General features: G+C 42.6%; 1 pseudogene; it reads left to right on the top strand.

Moving 5' to 3' along the window:
* Positions 1-1,519: 1,519 nt before the first annotated feature.
* Positions 1,520-19,922, top strand: LOC135543098 (trifunctional purine biosynthetic protein adenosine-3-like; annotated as a pseudogene).
* Positions 19,923-22,908: the final 2,986 nt, after the last annotated feature.

Below are 22,908 nucleotides of genomic sequence, written 5' to 3'. Positions count from 1 at the left end.
ATATGTACATGATAGACTTTATCTTAAGACTTTTACTAGACACTACCTAAATAAATGGCCTATAGAGCCAGTGGGATCGGTCTGCCATCACTGGTCATCAAACTTAGTAAAAAAAGTTGCTATTTTTCCACAGTTTAGTTTTAGTACTGCTTGCATCAATTGTGCTGATAAAAAAAAGTGATGGGCTGCTGACAATCATTTGTACATTTTTAGCAAAATTATCTCTCAAACTTCTCAAACCTCTGTAAATGAATTGTTCCATTGCCTCGAGTCACGAGTGCGTGTTTCCAATCAAAGGGAGCGAGTCGACTAATTGGGAACCACGGGGGGGGAGGACATGGCTGGAAGAAGGGATCCCGCTTTTTGTCAAATTAACGTAAAAATGTTTTTTTCTTTTCTTCATTTAAGCAAACATTAACCTATCCTAGCCTGCTGTTTAAGTTCTCCTATCCTGTCGTAAAAAAGTAAAATCTGACGTTAATTTGACAATTTATCCCTTCTAGCTATGACCTTCCAGGGGCACGTTCAGCAGGATGGAACATTCATATAGAAATATGCTATGCAGATCAAACATGCCTCTCTAATATGTAGAATAAGAAAGCACATTGGCTCTATTCACACATTTCTATCTGCAACGTTAGATAACTGAACATTGCTCCAGTAAGATGGGAGATAGAACTGGTTATTGATTGGGGCAAAGGCATGCTCTCCACTTCTTCAACCCCAATATCGTCCATCTACAACAGTGATAGCAAACTTTGATGCGGGTGGGGACCAACAAAACATTTTAAGAAATTTTGATGGGCACAGTAGCTCAAGGGTTTGCATACCTTGGGATGCCCATCCCTGAGCTACAATGTCTTTCAGGCAAATGAAATGCATACAGTATTCAAGGGGTTGTACATGTTAGTCCCCCGACCCCCAACTTGTTTCTACTATCATTAGCACGCTGATACATGATGTGTCACCCACATTAAAAAAATAATAATACAAATTGCAGTTTTTAATGGGTCCTTACACAGAATGGGCTCTTGCACAAGGACAACTAATTGGAGACAGATTTTTATGGGTGGCCGTGTCCCTACCAATGTGACATATGAATGGGTGATTTAAGTGCTTGGCCCCAGTAAAAGGTCACCAATCACAGCAGCCTAGTGATGAGGCCTTGGGTAAGGTCCTGCACCGTAGGTCAATTTTCACATTCAATTAAATAGCTTCCTTTATGGATTATAAATTAAAAGTGTTTTGAGAAGCTGTTTGATTTACTGTTGCTGTTCGTGCCCCTGGGTTGAATTCAGAAGGGTGCAATGTTCTGAAGGTTGCAGATAGAAATGTATTGAATAGAGCTGACAAGTTTCTTTATTCTACATGACAGAGAAGTATGTCTGTAATACATAATTTATTTTTATATCAAAGTTCCATGATGTCTTAATGAGCACCATCCTGGTTCGATGATGTGATTTGATCACGTGTGCATGTTTTGTGATTGGTTCTTCCATCTACCTGTCATTCAGTTGCCATGGCAGAGCGGGTGCTGGTGATTGGCAGTGGTGGGCGGGAACACACCCTGGCATGGAAGCTGGCACAGTCACCACACATCCAGGGGGTCCTGGTTGCACCGGGGAATGCTGACACCGCCAATTGTGGAAAGATCTCCAACTCTGGTGAGAAGGACACGCATAACTGTTTTGCATATTATGATCTGTCTGGGGTCTTTTATGATCACCTGACATGACCAGGAATCGTATGATCTAGTAAAACTCTTAGCCACTCCGTTGCATCTGACATTTGTGTCCCCCCTTCTGCATAGAGGTGTCTGTGAGTAACCACACCATCCTGGCTCAGTTCTGTAAGGAGCATAGCGTGGGGCTGGTGGTGGTAGGGCCCGAGGTGTCTCTGGCAGCAGGTGAGTGGCACACATCCTTATCTTCCCCATTTCATATTCAGCCATCTGAAACAGTACAGGTACAAAGGAATTGCCAAGTTTCCAGTCATCTTAAATAAGAATTTGTTATTAATTGCCTTTAAATGTATAATTATTATCAATGCACTATAGATATAATTATTTTCCCTTTCTCCCATTCTCTGGTCCCTTTCTCCCTTGTTCTAATCTCATCTGCAACCCCCCAGGCATGGTAGATGACCTGCAAGCAGCGGGGGTCCAGTGTTTCAGCCCTTCGTGGAAGGCTGCCCAGTAGGAGGCAAGTAAGAGTTTCTCCAAGGCCTTTATGGACCGCCACGGCCTCCCCACAGCCCACTGGTGCTCCTTCACTGACCCCCAGGAGGCCTGCAGCTACATCCGCACGTTGTACTGGGCAGTGCAAGGGGGGAGTGTTGGAGGGAGAGAGGTCATGTTCATTAGGGCACACCATAGGAAAATTATTTGCAACGGAAAAGTGTTTCTAATTGGACTAGTCCAGGTAGTCTGTCCCGGTTTGAGTCTGCTCGCTGTGTGTCATCTTAACACTGTGTCATTGAATTTCTACCCATCTCCTGAACTGAAATATAATTAACCCCTGACCCCAGGGCCAGTTTTCCTGCTCTGGTAGTGAAGGCCAGTGGCCTGGCTGCAGGGAAGGGTGTCATTGTGGCCAAGGACCAGGAGGAGGCCTGCCAGGCTGTGCTGGACATAATGAAGGTATAGTTTCAAAGTGACCCAAGGTCAGTTTAGCATTTCCCACCCTAATAGTTAAGGCTATGATTCCGAGAGGGTATGCTGTATCTGTGGGCACTCACAGTAGGTGGAGTAGAAAGGTTTGCATTAGAGCTTGACCGATTAGGATATTTCAACGCCTATACCGATTTATTGGAGGACCCAAAAAAACGATGCCTTTATTTTTTTATGTGTGTGTGTGTAATAATAACAGTTGCAACAATACTGAATTAACACTTTTTTTTTTAACTTAATATAATACATAATCAATTTAGTCTCAAATAAATAATAAACATTCAATTTGGTTTAAATAATGCAAAAACACAGTGTTGGAGAAGAAAGCAAAAGTGCAATATGTGCCATGTAAAAAAGCTAACGTTTAAGAGCCTTGCTCAGAACATATGAAAGCTGTTGGTTCCTTTTAACATGAGTCTTCAATATTAATAGTTAAGACATTTTAGGCTGTAGTTATTATAGGAATTATGACGCTTCGATTATTTCTCTCTTATACCATTTGTATTTAATATACCTTTGACTATTGGATGTTCTTATAGGCACTTTAGTATTGCCAGGCTAATCTTGGGAGTCAAGCATTGCTAAGAGCTGCTGGCGAACGAAGGAAAGTGCTGTTTGGATGAATGCTTACGCGCCTGCTGCCGCCTACCACCGCTCAGTCAGACTGCTCTATCAGATCATAGACGTAATTCTAATATAATAAACACACAGAAATACGAACGTTGGGTCATTAATATGGTCAAATCCGGGAAACTATCATTTGGAAAACAAAACGCTTATTCTTTCAGTGAAATACAGAACTGTTCCGTATTTTATCGAGCAGGTGGCAATCCTAAGTCTAAATATTGCTGTTACATTGCACAACCTTCAATGTTATGTCATAATTATGTAAAATTCTGGAAAATTAATGATGGTATTTATTATGAAGAAATGGTCTTCACACAGTTCGAAACGAGCCAGGCGGCCCAAACTGCAACAGTTTTGAGAATGACACAAATGTCTTTAGAAATCTTTGTCAGATGTTGCTATGGAATACTGAAGTATAATTACAAGCATTTCAATATTTGCTGTGTTGACCATTCTTTTTCAAGACCTCTGCAATCCACCCTGGCATGGTGTCAATTAACTTCTGGGCCACATCCTGACTGATGTTAGCCCATTCTTGCATAATAAATCTTTGGAGTGTGTCTGAATTTGTGGGTTTTTTGTTTGTCCACCCGCCTCTTGAGGATGGACCACAAGTTCTCAATGCGATTAAGGTATGGGAAGTTTCCTGGCCATGGACCCAAAATATTGATGTTTTGTTCCCTGAGCCACTTACAGTGCCTTGCGAAAGTATTCGGCCCCCTTGAACTTTGCGAACTTTTGCCACATTTCAGGCTTCAAACATAAAGATATAAAACTGTATTTTTTTGTGAAGAATCAACAACAAGTGGGACACAATCATGAAGTGGAACGACATTTATTGGATATTTCAAACTTTTTTAACAAATCAAAAACTGAAAAAGTGGGCGTGCAAAATTATTCAGCCCCTTTACTTTCAGTGCAGCAAACTCTCTCCAGAAGTTCAGTGAGTATCTCTGAATGATCCAATGTTGACCTAAATGACTAATGATGATAAATACAATCCACCTGTGTGGATATTTTAGGAATATTTTCTAGGAAGATTTATGTCCGTTGCGTTATGCTAATTAGTGTCAGATGATGATAACGGTCCCGTTCACGGGCTGGGCGTCACTACAGTTTAACTGACTTGTCTAGTTAAATAAAAGGTATAATTAAAAAAAAAACATTTAAATTTGAAAAAGAAACGGAAATCGGCGCCGAAAATACCGATTTCCGATGGTTATGAAAACTTGAAATCGGCCCTAATTAATCGGCCATTCCGATTAATCGGTCGACCTCTAGTACAGATGCACTCACACCTGCCTGCTGCCATTCCTGAGCAAGCTCTGTACTGGTGGTGCCACGATCCCGCAGCTGAATCAACTTTAGGAGACTGTCCTGGCGCTTGCTGGACGTTCTTGGGCGCCCTGAAGCCTTCACAACAATTGAAATGCTCTCCTTGAAGTTCTTGATGTCCGATATAAATGGTTGATTTAGGTGCAATCTTACTGGCAGCAATATCCTTGCCTGTGAAGCCCTTTTGTGGAAAGCAATGATGACGGCTCGTGTTTCCTTGCAGGTAACCATGATTGGCCGAGGAAGAACAATGTTTCCAAGCACCACCCTCCCTTTGAAGCTTCCAGACTGTTTTTCGATCAGCATGACAGAGTGATCTTCAGCCTTGTCCTCGTCAACACTCACACTTGTGTTAACGAGAGAATCACTGACATGATGTCAGCTGGTCCTTTTGTGGCAGGGCTGAAATGCAGTGGAAATGTTTTTGGGGGATTCAGTCCATTTGCATGGCAAAGAGGTACTTTGCAATTCATCTGATCACTCGTCATAACATTCTGGAGCCAATTGCCATCATACAAACTGAGGCAGCAGACTTTGAAAATTAATATTTGTCATTCTCAAAACTTTTGGCCTGTATCCCCTGACTCTGCTTGCACTGAACCCAAGAGAAGTGACACCATTTCCCCAGTTAATATTGCCTGTTAACATGAATCTCTTTAAAAAAGATATACTTTTGTATTGATTTTAAGAAAGGCATTGATGTTTATGGTTAGATAAATTTGTGCAACGTTTATGCTTTTTTTCTCGCAAATGTGCTTTTGTTAAATCATCACCCGTTTGGCAATGTTGAAGTAGGCTGTGATTCGATAAGAAATTAACAGGCACTGCATTGATTATATGCAACGCAGGACAAGCTTGGTAACCTAGTAATATCATCAACCATGTGTAGTTTCACTGTTTTTTACAAGGTAAGTTTAATTCTAGCTAGCAACTTACCTTGCCTCCTTGCAGCCACAAGATCATTTTGATGCTGCACTCGTGCAACAGGTGGTCAGCCTGCCACGCAGGCTCCTTGTGGATTGCAATGGCTTATTACAGATTTGTTATGAAAACTAGAGGTCGACCGATTTCAAGTTTGCGTAGGAATAAGCAATATGACACACACCTACCTATAGTCTTTCAAAGGCTACCTAGGGCAGTGGTTCCGTTTTTGTAAAAAATTTGCTCTGCCTGGAGTACCCCGCAAGTTCCCCCTCGTGTGCATTTTACTAGTAGTCCTATTATCTCATGAGTCTTCTCAGGTATACCCTGTGGATTGGCCAAGTCCTCCTGGGGGTGCAAAATTCCCCTGGTTGGAAACCACTGACGTAGGGGATGGGGGTTGTTTCTAGACAAGGCCACCAAATTTCCCCTCCTCCTGCACTTGACCTCTTTCTTTGGCTCTGCTATGTCCCAGCTACTAATAGGGATGGGCACAATTAATCAAATATCTGGATATCCGAATGAACGTTAGTATTTGTTTTTAAGCCTACTAAACAATGAACAAGCCTTGTCTAAATTTGAATTGAGTGGCTGCAGTTACAGTCCCAAACTTTTTGTAGTCCTCTACCCCATCAAACATTCAACTTCCAGCTACGTATCCCCTCTAGCACCAGGGTCAGCGCACTCTCAAATGTTGTTTTTGAAAGCTTTGAAAGCCTTCCAGCCATACGATACATTTATTAAACGTGAGAATTAGTATGTTTTTGTCATAACCCGGCTCATGGGAAGTGACAAAGAATTCTTATAGGACCAGGGTACAAATAATAATCAATAATTTGGCTCTTTATTTAACCATCTTACATATAAAACCTTATTCACAATTTTCGAATGAACACATAACTTGCCACAGGTTAACCTCTCTGGGATCGTTCGGGACGCTAGCGTCCCACCTCGCCAACAGCCAGTGATATTGCAGGGCTCCAAATTCAAACAACAAATCTCATAATTAAAATTCCTAAAACATACAAGTATTATCCACCATTTTTAAAGATAAACTTCTTGTTAATCCAACGACAGTGGCCGTTTTGACAAAGTCCAGACGAAAAGTAAAAAATGTTCCATTTAAAGTTCGTAGAAACATGTCAAACGATGTATACAATCAATCTTTAGGGTGTTTTTTTCCCCCCATGAACATTCAATATGTTTCAACCAGATAATCTGTTTTCATTAGAAAGGGAACGGAGCTTGCGCTCATGGTCACGCGCAATAAACAACTCATGGTTTTCAGCTGAGCCACTTACTCTGAGTGCTCTTATTCTCTCCTCTTTCACAATAGAAGCCTGAAACAACTTCTAACGCCTGTTGACATCTACTGGAAGCCTTAGGAAGTACAATCTGACCCCACAGACACAGGATATTGGATAGGCAATTACTTAATTGCCTAACAGCTGTAAGTGTCTTAACAACCATTCCACAGGTGCATGTTCATTAATGGTTTATGGTTCAAGCATGGGAAACAGTGTTTAACCTCTCTGGGATATGTGGGACGCTAGCGTCCCACCTGGACAAAAGCCAGGGAAATGCAGAGCGCCAAATTCAAATAAATTACTATAAAATTCAAACTTTCATTAAATCACACATGATGATAGCAAATTAAAACTACACTTGTTGTGAATCCAGCCAACATGTCAGATTTCAAAAAGGCTTTTTGGCGAAAGCAAACTATGCTATTATCTGAGGATAGTGTCAGGACCCGGTTACGAACCTGGGTCTACAGAGTGAAAAACAGTCACTTAACCAACTGAGCCACGAATAGTCAGCAGAACCCAGAAGATGAGGCAGACACAGCAGTACTTAAGACGGTGTATTTAATAAAGTAAAAAGGAGAAGTCCTTAAATACAAAAATGGCAAATCCAAAAGGTGGTAGGAATAGCACAAAAAAGCCTCAAGAGATACTCAAAAACAAAAACAGAATTCCACAAGAGCATCCACCGGAATCGACAAGAATACACAGAACACTAGGGCTGGGTGCTAACATACAAGCACAGAGCACAGAACTGAGGGAAACTAAGGGTTTAAATAAAATCAGGGAAAACGAGGCACAGGTGCAAATAATAATGGGGAACAAGGGAAAAAACATAAGGTCAAAAAGCACAATGGGGGCATCTAGTGACCAAAACCCGGAACAACCCTGGCCAAATCCTGACAGATAGCACCTCCTTAAACAAAAGAGAAAAAGCATATTTCAACCCTGCAGGCGCGACACAAAACGCAGAAATAAAAATATAATTCATGCCTTACATTTGACGAGCTTCTTTTGTTGGCACTCCAATATGTCCCATAAACATCACAAATGGTCCTTTTGTTCAATTAATTCTGTCAATATATATCCAAAATGTCCAATTATTTGGAACGTTTGATCCAAAAAAAACACTGGTTCCAACTTGAGCAACGTGACTACAAAATATCTCAATAGTTACCTGTAAACATTGCCAAAACATTTCAAACTACTTTTGTAATACAACTTTAGGTATTTTTTTACATAAATAATCAATAAAATTGAAGACGGGATGATCTGTGTTCAATACAGGAAGAAAACAAACTGAAGCATGCTTTCTGGCCACGCGCCTCTATCTAACAGTACACTTCAAGTGACCCTCGTTCAAGATGACCGTACTTCTTCATTACACAAAGGAATAACCTCAACCCATTTCTAAAGAATGTTTGACATCCAGTGGAAGTGATAAGAACTGCAAGAAGGTCCCTTAGAAATCTGGATTCCCAATGAAAACCCATTGAAAAGAGTGACCTACTGTGCCGTACTCACAGACATGATTCAAACAGTTTTAGAAACTTCAGAGTGTTTTCTATCCAGCTCTACTAATAATATGCATATCTTATATTTTCGGGATGAGTAGCAGTCAGTTGAATTTGGGCATGCATTTCATCCGGACGTGAAAATACTGCCCCTGTCACCAAGAAGTTAACAGCGTAGTGCAGCCCAATCCAGAAATCAGGCAGTGACTTCTGATTTAAATTCACTTTTCACTGAACTGCTTGTTGCTATTTCAATGAGGCTCTTGTTCAGATATCGGTAAGTGGACTGGAGGTAGGGCATGAAAGGGATAACAAATCCAGTTGTTTTTGTCATCCGTTTCAAGAAAGTACCTGCGTAATTGCGCACCCAACTGACTCGGGTGCTTCGCTATGTCACGTTTGACATTGTCCGTAAGCTTGCGTTCATTTGCACACACAAATCATACAATGATGGAAAGACCTGTGTGTGTGGTCCTTGTTAATGCAGACAGAGAAGTGCTCCAACTTTTTAATCATAGCCTCCATTTTGTCCCGCACATTGAATATAAACTCAGCAAAAAAAGAAACAACCCTTTTTCAGGACCCTGTCTTTCAAAGATAATTCGTAAAAATCCAAATAGCTTCACAGATCTTCATTGTAAAGGGTTTAAGGTCACTGTTGTGAAAATATAGGACACTAAAGAGGCCTTTCTACTGACTCTGAAAAACACCAAAGGAAAGATGCCCAGGGTCCTTGCTCATCTGCGTGAATGTGCCTTAAGCATGCTGCAAGGAGGCATGAGGACTGCAAATGTGGCCAGGGCAAAAAATTGCAATGTCCGTACTGTGAGACGCCTAAGACGGCGCTACAGGGAGACAGGACGGACAGCTGATCATCCTCGCAGTGGCAGACCACATGTAACAACACCTGCACAGGATCGGTACATCTGAACATCACACCTGCGGGACAGGTACCGGATGGCAACAACAACTGCCTGAGTTACACCAGGAAAGCATAATCCATCCCTCCATCAGTGCTCAAGCTGTCTGCAAAATGCTGAGAGAGGCTGGACTGAGGGCTTGTTGGCCTGTTGTAAGGCAGGTCCTCACCAGAGATCACGGCAACAACGTCGCCTTAGGGCACAAACCCACCGTTGCTGGACCAGACATGACTGGCAGAAAGTGCTCTTCACTTTTCGAGTTGCGGTTTTATCTCACCAGGGATGATGCTCGGATTCGCGTTTATCGTCGAAGGAATGAGCATTACACCGAGGCCTGTACTCTGGAGTGGGATCGATTTTTGGAGATGGAGGGTCCGTCATGGTCTGGGGCGGTGTGTCACAGCATCATCAGACTGATCTTGTTGTCATTGCAGGCAATCTCAACGCTGTGCGTTTCAGGGAAGACATCCTCCTCCCTCATGTGGTACCCTTCCTGCAGGCTCATCCTGACCCTCCAGCATGACAATGCCACCAGCCATACTGCTTGTTCTGTGCGTGATTTCCTGCAAGACAGGAATGTCAGTATTCTGCCATGGCCAGAGAAGAGCCCGGATCTCAATCCCATTGAGCACGTCTGGGACCTGTTGGATCGGCAGGTCAGGGCTAGTCCATTCCCCCAACAGAAATGTCCAGGAACTTGCAGGTGTCTTGTTGGAAGAGTGGGGTAACATCTGGCGCAGTCCATGAGGAAGAAATGCACTGCAGTACTTAATGCAGCAGATACTGACAGTTACTTTGGACCCACCCCCCTTTGTTCAGGGACACATTATTCCATTTCTGTTAGTCACATGTCTTTGGAACTTGTTTAGTTCATGTCGCAGTCTTGTTATGTTCATACAAATATTTACACATGTTAAGTTTGCTGAAAATAAATGTGGTTAACAGTGAGATGACTTAAAAAAAACATTTTTGCTCTGTGCATCTATCATGTATGGACTGTTTGAAAAATGTGAGTCACATTTTATATTTAGTGTAATCCAGTTTGGGAATACTTGCCCTAGCCTACCTCCTTACAGCTGTGGTTCAGTCACCCTGTGACGCCGCTTGTACACAAAATAGTTTGTCAGTTGTCACAGTAGCCTAGGCTATTGCAAATCTAAGCAAGACACAGACAGGTTGTCTAGCCATTTCATGTTTTTGTAAGGAGGGGAGTTATTTAGGAAAGCAAAATGTAGACTACACAGCATATCAAAAAAGCAAGACACAGGCAGTCAACAGCAATTTAAAAAATGTTTTTATTCATTGCAAACATTGGCTAAACAAGAGGCAGACTGTTGCCTATATGGCAGCATAAATATAAAGATTATATCACACAAATGGTAATTGTTTTGCCCTGATGCAATGTGCCTTGCTCATGCTATTGCAAATCCATTACAACAGACAGAAGTTAGTAGCATATATATATATACACACACACACACAGTATTTTTTGTAATGTTTGTTCAAATTGCAGTTGTTCAGAAATTAGGAGGAGAGGCTACATCATCAAATTGGTTGCGTGTTCAAAAGAGGGTGAGTAAAGAGGAAATGTGAATGTGTAAAATAACATGTGCAGAACATGATTTGAATCCTTCGATTTGAGAAATATGTTTCCAGGGGGGTGGGGGCGAAAACTGTGTTTGTAGCCTGTCCTAAATTATACTGAACAAAAATATAAATGCAACAATTTCAAAGATTTTACTGAGTTACAGTTCATCATAAGGAAATTATAAATTCATTAGGCCTTATTCTATGCATCACATGACGGGGCAGGAGTGCAGCCATGGGTTGGCCTTGGAGCCAGGCCGAGCCAATCAGAATGTTGTTGCTTTTTTCCCACAAAAAGGCTTTATTAATAGTCCTCAGGAGCCCCCACTTCCCCTCAGATGATCCCACAGGTGTTGTAGCTGGATGTGGAGGTCCTGGGCTGGCGTAGTTACATGTGGTCTGCGCTTGTGAGGCCGGTTGGACGTACTGCAACATTCTCTAAAACGACGTTGGAGTCAGCTTATGGTAGAGAAATGAACAACAGCTCTGGTGGACATTCCTGCAGTCATCATGCCAATTGCATGCTCCCTCAACTTGAGACATCTGTGGCATTGTGTTGTGACAAAACTGCACATTTTTAAGGTGGCCTTTTATTGTCCCAGCCCAAGGTGGACCTGTGTAATGATCATGATGTTTAATCATCTTCTTGATATGCACACCTGTCAGGTAGAGGGAGGTCTTGGCAAAGGAGAAATGCTCACAAACAGGGATGTAAGCAAACATTTTAGAGAAATCATCTTTTTGTGCGTCTGGAAAAGTTCTGGGATTAAAAAAAAAAAAATTAGCTCATGGAACATGGGACCAACACTTTGCTGTCATATTTTTATTCAGTGCAGATTGTCTGTAACATTGTTCCACACAAGGATATACCATGACATTTGTTTTATAAAAATTATGCATTTCAAACTTTGGAATGTAGTGTTTATTTAGCTTACTGAGCTACTGCTGCTTCAGACATCACGTAGCTTTGACAGTATATTGTTTTCAGTTGCACACTGCAAATGTAGTGATAATTTGCTTGAAAATAAATCTTTCTCCCTCATCAGTCTTCATTCACTGTTGCCGTTTGCCTAAAGTACTTTTAGCCAAAAGCTTCCCCCAGGAAAAAAAACGGCGCATTGTCTGCTATTGTGGCATTTTGCGTCATGATTGATCAAAAGAGTAGAGCAATTTTGAAATGTATATTTTTGGGGGACTATTTGGATATCTGACAAAAATGTGACATTAGAATAGTGAAATTTCAAATGCCCATCCCTAGCTTACTGCCAGTTTCTTTCCCCTTTCTGGTTGGGTTATTTATTCTCTTCTGTGTTCATGTACTGACAGAATAACACAGTCTATCCTCTTTTGATTGCCACCAAAATGGTATCTGTGGGTTTACCTCAGTTCAGCAGTTTTCATAAGAATATTGCTCTGCCTTGAATTTTGTTATTTTGGGGGAGATGAGGTGTCATTTACGCACACTCACTAGACTGTGTGTGTGTGTGTGTATATGATCTCTCAGACTATATATGTGCACATACCGACACAACACAAACGCGCGCACATAGTTTTTAAAAAGTATTTTACTCTTACCTATCCTGATGATGCCTAGTCACTTTACCCTGCCTTTATGTACATATCTACCTCAAATACCTTGTACCTCTGCACATTGATCTGGTACTCTCTTTTTTTAAAAGCTCCATTCTTGTGTACTTTATTTTATTCCTTTTGTGTTTTATAAAAAATAAAATAGTATTTTAAAAATCTGCATCGTTGGGAAGGGCTGGTAGCAAGCATGTCTACACCTGTTGTATTCGGGGCGACTCGACAAATCCATTTCCCATTTTAAAGATAAGGTGTGTGTGTGTTGCAGGACAAAATGTTCGGCTCTGGGGAGACTGTGGTGGTGGAGGAACTGCTGGACGTGGAAGAAGTGTCTGTGAGTGTCCGGCCCTCTTTCTTTTTCTTGTGAAATACCAACGTGTACATGCACAGTGGGCAGCACTTTTGTCACGCAAAATAGCACAGTTCTGGGCAAAGAATATATTGGATCATGTGTGTTCCTTGTCTATTTAAAATGTTATGGTTATTTTGCTCACTGCCATTTGCTTGTGCAAAATGTCGGCCAAAATGTACCCTGACAACAATTCAATATGCGGTTCCATTATTGCCATTTACTAACTCTCTCTCTCTCTCCTTCTCTGTGTAGTGTCTGTCTGTCAGTGATGTCTGCACTGTCCCCCCCATGCCCCCGGCCCAGGACCACAAAAGCCTGCAGGATGGGGACCTGGGTCCCAACACCGGCGGCATGGGAGCCTACTGCCCCACCCCTCAGGTACACACACACTTGACAACCACTGACCATTGTCTCACATTGCTCAGAATGTGCACGGAGAGAGATTCCTACACAACTTGCTATTGTTTGTCCTCTGTCTGTCAATCAAACGTCCATTTGTGTCCAGGTGTCTCAGGAGCTTTTGCAGCAGATCAGAGAAACTGTCCTGCAGAAGACTGTGGATGGCATGAAGGAGGAGGGTGCCCCCTATGTGGGTGTGTAATGAACTGCAGGCAGCACTTGTTATTAAATGAAAATGAAAGGGGTGCGAAATCTTGTCCTTTCTCTCTTTTATTTGTCTGTCTCGCTCGTTTATGTGTTATCCTCTCTTAGGTGTGCTGTACGCTGGGCTGATGTTGACCAAGCAGGGGCCAAAGGTCCTGAGTTCAACTGTCGCTTCGGCGATCCAGAGTGTCAGGTTGGTCAACTGTGTTTGTGAGCATGTGTTATTGGTATATGCCACTGCTCTATGTTATCAGCTCTCTGATGATAAGTCAAGTTCTGCACTTGCACTCCGATAATGGGTAAATTTAAGATTAATGGAGGATGAACTGGTCCTTAATCTGTGCCTATTAGGACAACTCTGATCTTGCCTGAATCATGCTCAATTGGGCAAACTGTACCTAAACATTTTGCAGTGGGAAAATGGAAAGTATTACATCCCTGTTTCACTCTGAATCAAAATATTTTCTTCCTACTGAATGTGACCCTGTTCCAGGTGCTGATGCCCATGCTGAAGAGTGCCCTGTACAAGGTGCTCCAGAGCACTCTGCAGGGGAAGTTGGCATCCAGCGCCCCTGTGTGGCACCAGGACAGCTCTGCAGTTACTGTGGTCATGGCCAGCCCTGGCTACCCTGGCTCCTATAAGAAAGGTGTTGCAATCACAGGTAGGTACGCTTCTGTCAATCTCTACTCAACTGGCGTGTATTCATTAGTAACACCGTTGCAAAGCATTTCCATTGGACAAGTTCAGGTAGGTCCCTCCACATTTCTCTCCGTTTGCCTCTGTTTTCTTTGGTATGGTTCCCTTTCGATATTCCCGTTTGGAACAGATCTGCTGTTAGTCGAAACTGGGGGGGGGTGACAGGAGAAAAAATATATACAGTTAAAGTCGAAAGCTTACGTACACATAGGTTGGAGTCATTCAATTCGTTTTTCAACCACTCCACAAATGTCTTGTTAACAAACTATAGTTTTGGCAAGTCGGTTAGGACATCTACTTTGTGCATGACACAAGTCATTTTTCCAACAATTGTTTAGAGACAGATTATTTCACTGTATCACAATTCCAGTGGGTCAAAAGTGTACATACACTAAGTTGACTGTGCCTTTAAACAGCTTGGAAAATTCCAGAAAATTATGTCCATGGCTTTAGGCTAATTGACATCATTTGAGTCAATTTGAAGTGTACTTGTGGATGTATTTCAAAGCCTACGTCCAAGCTCAGTCCCTCTTTGCTTGACATCATGGGAAAATCAAAAGAAATCAGCCAAGACCTCAGAAGAAAAAATGTAGACCTCCACAAGTCTGGTTCATCCTTGGGAGCAATTTCCAAATTCCTGAAGGTACCACGTTCATCTGTACAAACGATAGTCCGCAACTATAAACATGGGACCTCGCAGCCGTCATACCGCTCAGGAAGGAGACGATGAACATACTTTCGTGCGAAAAGTGCAAATCAATCCCAGAACAGCAGCAAATGACCTTGTGAAGATGCTGGATGAAACGGGTACAGAATTATCTATATCCACAGTAAAAACGAGTCCCATATCGACATAACCTGAAAGGCCGCTCAGCAAGGAAGAAGCCACTGCTCCAAAACCGCCATTAAAAAAGCCAGACTACAGTTTGCAACTGCACGTGGGGAGCAAAGATTGTAATTTTGGAGAAATGATCTCTGGTCTGATGAAACAAAAATAAAACTGTTTTGCCATAATAACTATTGTTATGTTTGGAGAAAAAATGGGGAGGTTTGCAAGCCAAAGAACACCATCCCAACCGTGAAGAACAGGGGTGGCAGCATCATGTTGTGGGGGTGCTTTGCTACAGGAGGAACGGATGTACTTTGAAAAATAGATGGCATCATGAGGTAGGAACATTTTGTGGATATATTGAAGCAACATCTCAAGACATCAGTCAGGAAGTTAAAGCTTGGTCGCAAATGGGTCTCCCAAATGGACAATGACCCCAAGCATACTTCCGAAGTTGTGGCAAAATGGCTTAAGGACAACAAAGTTCAATCTCGGTTTCATCAGGCCAGAGAATCTTGTTTCCCATGGTTTGAGAGTCCTTTTGGTGCATTTTGGCAAATTCCAAGCGGGCTGTCATGTGCCTTTTACTGCTGCAGAGATGGTTATCCTTCTAGCAGGTTCTTCCATCTCCAAAGAAGAACTCTGGAGCTCTGTCAGAGAGACCATTGGGTTCTTGGTCACCTCCCTGACCAAGGCCCTTCTCTCCCGATTGCTCAGTTTGGCCAGGTAGCCAGCTCTAGGAAGAGTCTTGGTGGTTCCAAACTTCTTCAATTTTAGAATTTTACCCCCTTATTTTTTAATTTTACCCCCTTTTCTCCCCAATTTCGTGGTATCCAATTGTTAGTAGTTACTATATTGTCTCATCGCTACAACTCCCGTACGGGCTCGGGAGAGACGAAGGTTGAAAGCCATGCGTCCTCCGAAACCAAACCAAGCCGCACTGCTTCTTAACACAGCGCGCATCCAACCCGGAAGCCAGCCGCACCAATGTGTCGGAGGAAACACTGTGCACCTGGTGACCTGGTTAGCGCGTACTGTGCCCGACCCGCCACAGGAGTCGCTCATTTTTTGGTACCCTTCCCCAGATCTGTGCCTCGACACACATTTGTCTCTGAGCTTTACGGACAATTCCTTAAACCTCATGGCTTGGTTTGTGTTCTGACATGCACTGTCAAATGTTGGACCTTTTTTATAGAGACAGGTATGTGCCAATCAATTGAATTTACCATAGGTGGACACCAATCCAGTTGTAGAAGCATCTCAAGGATGATCAATGGAAACAGGATGCACCTGAGCTCAATTTCATGGTATCATAGCAAAGGGTCTGAATACTTATGTAGATACGGAATTTCAGTGTTTGTAGTAATTTTGCTAAACCTGTTTTTTGCTTTGTCATTGAGGTATTGTGTGTAGATTGAGGGGGAAGAAATGATTTCATCCATTTAAGAATAAGGCTGTAATGAAACAATTTGGAAAAAGTTAAGGTCTCTGAATACTGTCCCGAAATGCACTGTACATACAATTATCTGTAAGGTCCCTCAGTCGAGCAGTGAATTTCAAATACCCATTTAACCACACAGACCAGTGAGGTTTTCCTCGCAAAGAATGGTATCTATTGGTAGATGAAAAAAAAGCAGACATTGAATATCCCTTTGAACATGGTGAAGTTATTAATTTCACTTTGGATTGTGTATCAATATGCCAATTCACTATAAAGATAGTGGCGTCCTTCCAAACTCAGTTGACGGAGAGGAAGAAAACTGTTCACGGATTTCAGCAAGAGGCCAATGGTGACTTAAAAACGGTTAGAATTGAATGGCTGTGATGGGAGAACTGAGGATGGATCAACATTGTAGTTACTCCACAATACTAACCTAATTGACAAAGTGCAAATAAGGAAGCATGTACAGAATAAAAATATTCCAAAGGCACTGAAGTACTGCAAAAAATGTTGCAAAGAAATATGACTTTTTCTCCTGAATACAAAGTGCTATGTTTGGACAATCAGTACAACACACGGAGTACCACTCTCCCTATTTTCAAGCATATAGGTACCCATGTTATGGGTATGCTTGTAATTGTTAAGGACTGGGGAGTTTTTCAGGATAAAAAAGAAATGGAATGGATCTAAGCACAGGCAAAATCCTAGAGGAAAACCTGGTGGTCTGCTTTCCACCAGACACTGAAAGATAAAATCACCTTTCAGCAGAACAATAACCTAAAACACAAGGCCAAATCTACACTGGCTTGCTTACCAAAGGGTTTCCAACCTTTTTAGAGCATGACAGCTACTTTTAAATCTGTCCTAAGCTACTTTTTCGGGAGGGGTGGTTTAAATGGGCACTTTCTCTCCTCCTCCCCCCTGCAACTCTTCCCTAGTAATGCAATGTTTTCTGTCAATATACCTGTTAAAATAATGGTTAATAAACAACTCTAAGGGGGGCCCTATAAAATCCCAGACCCCCCCCCAATTTGTCTTATATTTTCCCAAATTATTTTCTCACTTTATTAATCACTCTTAAAATTACAATTGTTCATGGAGAACAACGCAGTTCGATATTCTGAGTCCATGTCGATGCTTAAATAAAAAAATACAAAAACCTATTTCCCCTTTTTAAATTGCGCATCTGGCCTCTTTTTATTACACATTTAGCAAGTGATTTGTTCCAAAAAAGCATTCCTTAAATTCACTTGCTCTCCCTTGAAGTTACATGGGTTAAGGAATGCTTTTTGAAATCCCTCAGAGCATCGGATTTACCTTTTTTTGATCAAGCTGGACTGGAGCGTGTTTGGGTATGCTTTCAGTCTATAAAAAATGCGTGTGTGTGAATAATATATTTTATGTGTTGTAGGGAAACTGCTTAACATCGACCCAAAAAAGTATTTAGTCAGTCACCAATTGTGCAAGTTCTCCCATTTAAAAAGATAAGAGAGGCCTGCAATTTTCATCATAGATACACTTCAACTATGACAGACAAATTGAGAAGAAAAAAATCCAGAAAATCACATTGTAGGATTTTTAATGAATTTATTTGCAAATTATGGTGGAAAATAAGTATCTGGTCAGTAACAAAAGTTTATCTCAATACTTTGTTATACACCCTTTGTTGGCAATGACAGAGGTCAAACGTTTTCTGTAAGTCTTCACAAGGTTTTCACACACTGTTGCTGGTATTTTGGCCCATTCCTCCATGCAGATCTCCTATAGAGCAGTGATGTTTTGGGTCTGTTGCTGGGCAACACAGACTTTCAACTCCCTCCCAAGATTTTCTATGGGGTTGAGATCTGGAGACTGGCTAGGCCATTCCAGGACCTTGAAATGCTTCTTACAAAGCCACTCCTTCGTTGCCCCGGGCGGTGTGTTTGGGATCATTGTCATGCTGAAAGACCGAGCCACGTTTCATCTTCAATGCCCTTGCTGATGGAAGGAGGATTTCACTCAAAATCTCACGATACATGGCCCCATTCATTCTTTCCTTTACACGGATCAGTCGTCCTGGTCCCTTTGCAGAAAAACAGCCCCAAAGCATGATGTTTCCACCCCATGCTTCACAGTAGGTATGGTGTTCTTTGGATGCAACTCAGCATTCTTTGTCCTCCAAACACGTTGAGTTGAGTTTTTACCAAAAAGTTCTATTTTGATTTCATCTGACCATATGACATTCTCCCAATCTTCTTCTGGATCAAACTTCAGACGGGCCTGGACATGTACTGGCTTAAGCAGGGGGACACGTCTGGCACTGCAGGATTTGAGTCCCTGGCGGCGTAGTGTGTTACTGATGGTAGGCTTTGTTACTTTGGTCCCAGCTCTCTGCAGGTCATTCACTAGGTCCCCCCGTGTGGTTCTTGGATTTTTGCTCACCGTCCTTGTGATCATTTTGACCCCACGGGCTGAGATCTTGCATGGAGCCCCAGATCGAGGGAGATTAACAGTGGTCTTGTATGTCTTCCATTTCCTAATAACTGCTCCCACAGTTGATTTCTTCAAACCAAGCTGCTTACCTATTGCAGATTCAGTCTTCCCAGACTGGTGCAGGTCTACAATTTTGTTTCTGGTGTCCTTTGGCAGCTCTTTGGTCTTGGCCATAGTGGAGTTTGGAGTGTGACTGTTTGAGGTTGTGGACAGGTGTCTTTTATACTGATAACAAGTTCAAACATGTGCCATTAATACAGGTAACGAATGGAGGACAGAGGAGCCTCTTAAAGAAGACATTACAGGTCTGTGAGAGCCAGACATCTTGCTTGTTTGTAGGTGACCAAATACTTATTTTCCACCATAATTTGCTGTGTACCTATGATGAAAGTTACAGGCCTCTCTCATCATTTTAAGTGGGAGAGCTTGCACAATTGGTGGCTGACTAAATACTTGTTTGCCCCACTGTACATAAGTCCTTAGAGTTAGAGGCTAGGGGTTGTTCTGGGACAGGACCGTAGACTTGGATGACGCATCTTTTGCATCTATCCCATTATGGTGTCTGAGCACGGGCAGACACTACTACTGAACGGGTGCATACCTGGAGTGTGTTGTTTAAACAGGTATAAAGCCAATGTTTGTGATTTACTGCCACCTACAGTTATGGAATGTTTTATCACAAGTATAATTCATTGGCTGATCTCATGATGGATGGAATTATGTGATCCTTTTTTCCTTCCTTTAACACATAGGAAGTCTCACCCAGATGACTACTTCAAAATGGTGATGCTCATGCTAAAACAGGCTTTTGGGCACAGAGTTGTCTATGGACAGGACTTAAATATTTCCCTGCCTTCTCAACCATAGGAATAGGTTGATGCCGGTGCCATCATTGCTCAGGAGGCAGTACCTGTGTTGATGAATGATACTGAGGAGAGCCTATCAGATCGCATCCGGGAGGCGGAGCATCGGGCCTTCCCTGCCGCCCTGGAGCTGGTGGCCGCGGGTGGCGTGAGCCTGGGGGATGATGGATGCATTGTCTGGAACCCAAACGCACAGAGCTAAACCTGACCACAGTACCACCACACCCTGGCCCCATCCCCAAAATACCTTACCCCCTTAACTCAGAATACATTGGTCCCCACCTAAAAGCAGTGGCTCTACTGACCTGTGTAGTAAATGGATTGCGCTCCGACAAATGCATTTTAAGGAGGTGAGGGCAGAATACAAACCGGGATTATTGCGAATGAGCCCTGGAATATTGTTCTATAGGTCAAAATTATCATGAAGTGAGTCATCCACTGTTGAACACCTTTCTTTAGTAGTTTATCGGCAAACCAGTAAGACTTCTTCGTCAGACTTAAAATGCAATAAATTTATATTGAAATGTAACGAAAGGCAGTCTTCCCTGCAAACCAGGTTGCACACAACATTCCCTTGTTACTCCGTTGAGGTTATGTTATTCTATGAGGGGATTTGATTAATTCCTCGGGTAAACCTGGTTAGCGTTGATTGCCTCCCAGGCGGGCTTGAGCCAGGTGCTTCGTTTTGGCCCACGGCAAGATGGCTCAACACGAAAGTGATGTTCCCTTCAAATTAGTGGATTCTGCTATTTCAGCCACACACATGGCATAAAATCGAGCACACAGCCATGTAATCCCCATAGGCAAACATTGGCAGTAGATTGGCCTTACTGAAGAGCTTACTGACTTAACATGGCACCGTCATAGGATGCCACTTTTCCAACAGTTCATAAAATGTCTGCCCTGCTCGAGCTGTCCTGGTCAACTACCGCGATGTGGTAGGCCACACAAGCTCCCAGAACGGAATCGCTGTAGTGCATAAAAATTGACTGTGCTCTGTTGCAGCATCCACTACCGAGTTCCAAACTTTCTCTGGAAGCAACGTCAGCACAAGAACTGTTCGTCGGGATCTCCTTTTCCAAGCAGCCGCACAAGCCCAATATCACCATGCGCAATGCCAACCGGAGTGGTAAAACTCACTGCCATTGGACTGGGGAGCCGTAAAAACACGTCCTCTGGCAGTCCGACGGCCTTCTAAAGGCAATTACATCAACGTTCGTAGAGATCGCATTCACCATAAAAGCTAGCCAATTTCAACTCTGCTCATAACATTATTTGAACAGCATGTTACACCAGCCTTAAAGTGTGGGTCGCGACGTGTCAGCGTAAATTTATAATTGTTTAATTATTTAATAGAATTGATTTGGCCATGTGCATCTGCGCGCTCTGTTTGGTGCGCTTTCTGCTTAAGCAGCGGTCTCTGCTCAGTTTGGCAGCTGCGGGAGTGTGAGAGGGAGGTGTGCTTCACGGTTTTGTTAGAGTTGCGTAAATTCGAATCTGGTATCAGGATAAATATAACGATGAGTCACCGATTGTATACTATGTATTTTTTATTAGCTAAGCAATAAATGGATAATGCAACTTTCATATATACGGGCTCACTGTAATACCACGCAGGGCAGAACAGGGAACTGACAGGATGTACGTAAACAGTTGTTCTTATACTGTGATAGGCCAACAGACGGGTTGGAACAATGTCTATCACAGTAGAGGCTGAGCGTGGTTTAGACTTGCTCAGCCTATCGCAGGCGCTCAGGCGGGTCCCCGCTTCTTGGAGTCCTCCCTCCGTTATAACAGTTGCTCAGTTCCTGCTATTGTGTTGTTCAGTATTTTTCCATCTCAGTTAAACCTCGTGATGACCACCCCTCCCTATGCCTGCTTAACCACAACTTTGTAAGATACAGCAAGTCACACCATGTGCTCTATTGTTACATACAAACACAAGGACAAAGCATCTGCTGGGCTGTTATCTACAGTTTTGCAACATGCAGGTCACACCATGTTATTCAGTTCTTGTCACACACACAAACAGGCAAGTAGATGTAGCAAGCAGTTGTTTAATCTCATGATGATGCTATTCCTCTCTCCTACAGCGTACATCACAATTACATGCACATAGCAATTATGCAAATTAGGCAATGACTCCATTTAGTGACTTTTAGGACAGCCAATAGCTCCTTTCCTTAGAGGAGTTGGCAACACTGCCTTCAGGCAGCACTGGAGTTCAGGCAGCAGATAAAGCGCTGTCAGCCACTGACTTATCATTCCCGCTCGCCATCGCTCACCTCTGTCATCAAATGGACTCATCCTAGCTACAAGTTCTGACTGAGCTCAATTGTCATGAAATGCATATACAGCAATGAGTTTCTCTCTCTTTCATGCAAACTTATAACGAGGAGCTCCCACAATGTGTTTTGTGTGTGGAAGCGCTTAGTAATGAGTCTCGCATAACAAACAAATTTAAGTCCTAACCAAACATCCACAGCATGATGGTAAACCCAGGAAGTTATTTCAGAACAGTTCTCTGTATATATCAAATGATGTCGCTCTTACTGCTGGTAATTCTCTGATCCACCTCTACGCAGACCACACCATTCTGTATACATCTAGCCATTTGGACACTGTGTTAATTAACAAACCTGCAAACGAGTTTCAATGGACTATCCCTCCGATCCTTGACTTCGGCGATGTCATTTACAAAATAGCCTCCAACACTCTACTCAGCAAATTGGATGCAGTCTATCACAGTGCCATCCGTTTTGGCACCTAAGCCCCAAATACTACCCACCACTGCGACCTATATGCTCTCGTTGGCTGGCCCTCGCTACATATTCGTCGCCAGACCCACTGGCTCCGGGTCATCTATGTATTTGCTAGGTAAAGCCCCGCCTTATCTCAGCTCACTGGTTACCATAGCAACACCCACCTGTAGCACGCGCTCCAGCAGGTATATGCGGCTCATTTTAACATCATAGATTTAGCCAGTGGAATAGACACTGGATCGATACTTTTTGAACCAATCAGCATTCAAGTTTAGACCCTACCTGCTGTATAAAAAAACAAACATGCTAGAAGTAATGCGCATCAAGAAATAACTGACAAAGCACTAGAAAACAACAAAGAAATGTCAATTCAAGAAAGGTGAAACGCTGCAGAACGCTATGGTAGCCATGATAGTTAAGTTTGCC

The sequence above is a fragment of the Oncorhynchus masou genome, chromosome 7 (assembly GCF_036934945.1).
Source record: "Oncorhynchus masou masou isolate Uvic2021 chromosome 7, UVic_Omas_1.1, whole genome shotgun sequence".
NCBI classification, from domain to species: Eukaryota; Metazoa; Chordata; class Actinopteri; order Salmoniformes; family Salmonidae; genus Oncorhynchus; species Oncorhynchus masou.
Note: the sequence above shows the minus strand (reverse complement) of the source record. Positions and strands in the feature narration are given on the sequence as shown.